This window comes from Athene cunicularia, unplaced genomic scaffold, assembly GCF_003259725.1.
Source record: "Athene cunicularia isolate RWA unplaced genomic scaffold, athCun1 SCF_93, whole genome shotgun sequence".
Classification (NCBI taxonomy): Eukaryota; Metazoa; Chordata; class Aves; order Strigiformes; family Strigidae; genus Athene; species Athene cunicularia.
The window spans coordinates 24,419-27,177 of NW_020799527.1; positions in this window are offsets into that span (position 1 = coordinate 24,419).

Consider the following 2,759-nt stretch of genomic DNA (forward strand, 5'->3'; position numbering starts at 1 on the left):
CTGCCGCTGCCACTGGTGCTGCCACTGCTCCTGCTCTTGCTGCGCCTGCTCTTGCTGCACCTGCTCTTGCTGCCCCTGTTCCTGCTCCTGCTCCAGCTCTAACCCATCCGTCGGTAGTGGATACCATGACGAACGTTAGCGGGGCCTTACCTCCAGCCAGGTGGACAACAGGAATAATTGAGTTTATTGGCCCGTGTGGATTCGATGGCCTGGCACATCTGACCGCCAGCAGTATAAGGCTCTAGTGGGCACTGGTGCCCAGTGCACCCTGATGCCATCCCATTTTAAAGGGGCATACCCACTGGCATGTCAGGAGGGGTCTCAAGAGCTGATTGTGTTGGAGGCAAAGGTGAGCCTAACTGCGAACAAGTGGCAAAAGCACCCCACTGTGACTGTCCCAGAAGCTCCATGCGTTCTTGGTATAGATTATCTCAGAAGAGGGTATTTTAAGGACCAAAAAGGGTATCGGTGGGCTTTCGGTATAGCTGCCTTGGAGACAGAGGAAGTCAAACAGCTGTCTGTGTTGCCGAGTCTTTCAGAGGACCCCTCTGTTGTGGGATTGCTGAGGGTCGAAGAACATCGGGTGCCAATCGCTCCTACAACAGTGCGCCGACATCTGTATCGCACCAACCGAGACTCCATAACTCCTGTCCATAACCTAGAGAGCCAAGGAGTGATCAACAAGACTCGCTCCCCCTTTAACAGCCTCATATGGCCAGAGTGAAAGTCTAAGGGAGAGTGGAGACTGACAGTAGACTATCGTGGCCTGAATGAAGTCATGCCACCGCTGAGCGCTGCCGTGCCAGACGTGCTAGAGCTTCAATACAAACTAGAGTCGAAGGCAGCCAAGTGTAGGCCACGACTGATATTGCTAAAGCATTCTTCTCCATCCCTGTGTCAGCAGAGTGCAGGCCACAGCTTGCTTTCACCTGGAGGGGTGTCCAATGCACCTGCCAGTCAGCTGCCCCAGGGGCAGAATCACAGCTCCACCATTTGCCGTGGACCGATCCAGCCTGCACTGGAAGAGGGTGAAGCCCCAAAATACCTGCAATGCCTTGATGACATCATTGTATGGGGTAGTACAGCAGAAGAAGTTTTTGAGAAAGGGGAGAAAATAGTCCAAATCCTTCTGAGAGCTGGTTTTGCCATAGAGCGGGGTAAGGCCAAGGGACCTGCACAGGAGATTCAGTTTTCAGGAATGAAATGGCAAGATGACAGATTCCGATGGAGGTGACTGATAAAGTAGCGGTTATGTGCCCACCGACAGGTAAAAAGGAAACGCAAGCTTTCTTAGGCGTAGTGGGTTTCTAGAGACTGCGTATTCCAAATCACAGTCAGACTGTAAGGCCTCTCTATCAAGTGACCCGGAAAAAGAATTATTTTAAATGGGGTCCTGAGCAACAACAAGACTCTGAACAAATTAAAGAGGAAACAGTTCATGCAGTAGCCCTTGGGCCATTTTGAACAGGACAAGATGTCAAGAATGTGCTCTACACCACAGAAGAATGTGCTCTACACCACAGCCAGGAAGAATGGCCCTACCTGGAGCCTCGGGCAGAGAGCACCAGGGCCCGATTCGAGTGGGGGTTGACCCCTGGGGATTTAGAGTTGGGGATATAGAGGATCTGAAGCCCACTATCCTCCAACTGGAAAAGAGATATTGGCTGGCAGCATGCAAAGGGGTTCGAGCTGCTTCAGAAGTGGTTGGCACTGAAGCACAGCTCCTCTTGGCAGCTTGACTGCCGGTGCTGGGCTGCTGAATGATGGTGAGATATTGCTGCTGGGGTGGAGAACTTGGTGGTGAAAGTACGTTGTGTGGGTGTTCACGTACCCAAGAGCCGGGCCACTGAAGAACAACAGAACGACCAACAGGTGGAACAAGCTGCTAAGATTAAGGTGGCTCAAGTGGATCTGGACTGGCAACGTAAGGATGAAAAATGTATGGCTCACCAGGCCCATGACTTCTCAGGCCCTCAGGGAAGGGATGCAACGTATAGATGGGCTCGTGACCGAGGGAAATCTTAACCATGGACAGCACTGCACAGGTTTTCCATTCATGGACGTGAGATGTGTGCAGTCAAGCAAGCCAAACAGTTAAAACCCCTTTGGCATGGGGGATGATGGTTAAACTCTAAATACGGGTTGGCTTGGCAGATTGATTATATCCCGCTCACACAAGCTCAGCGTGGCAAAGGCTATGTGCTCACAACGGTGAAAGCAGCCACCGGACGGCTGTAAACGTGTGCCGTGCCCCGCACCACTGCCCGGAACACTATTTTAGGCCTTGAGAAGCAAGTCTTGTGGTGGCATGGCACCCCAGAGAGAACTGCATCAGATAATGGGACTCATTTCCAAAATAATCTTCATAGACACTTAGGCCAAAGAGCATGGCATTGGGTGGGTGTATCACATCCCCTGTCCTGCACCAGCCTCTGGGAAAACTGAGCGGTGCGATGGGTTGCTAAAAACTACAGAGAGCAATGGGGGGTGGAATTTTCAAACACTGGTGCATGCACTTAGCAAAATCCACCTGGTTAGCCAATACTAGAGGATCTGCCAACCAGTCTGGCCCTGCTCAGTCAAATCTTCTTTGTACTGTAGATGTGGACTGAGGGGAGGCGGCTGACAGTCCTGTGTGTTCCCCGGCTCTTGCTTCTTTCCTTTCCTGTTCCTCTCGCCTCTGTGGAGACAGAAGAGGTTGAGGTATGTCCTGAGACACTTCAAAAGCTTTGCTAGTTCCATTCAGTCAGCTCTCATCT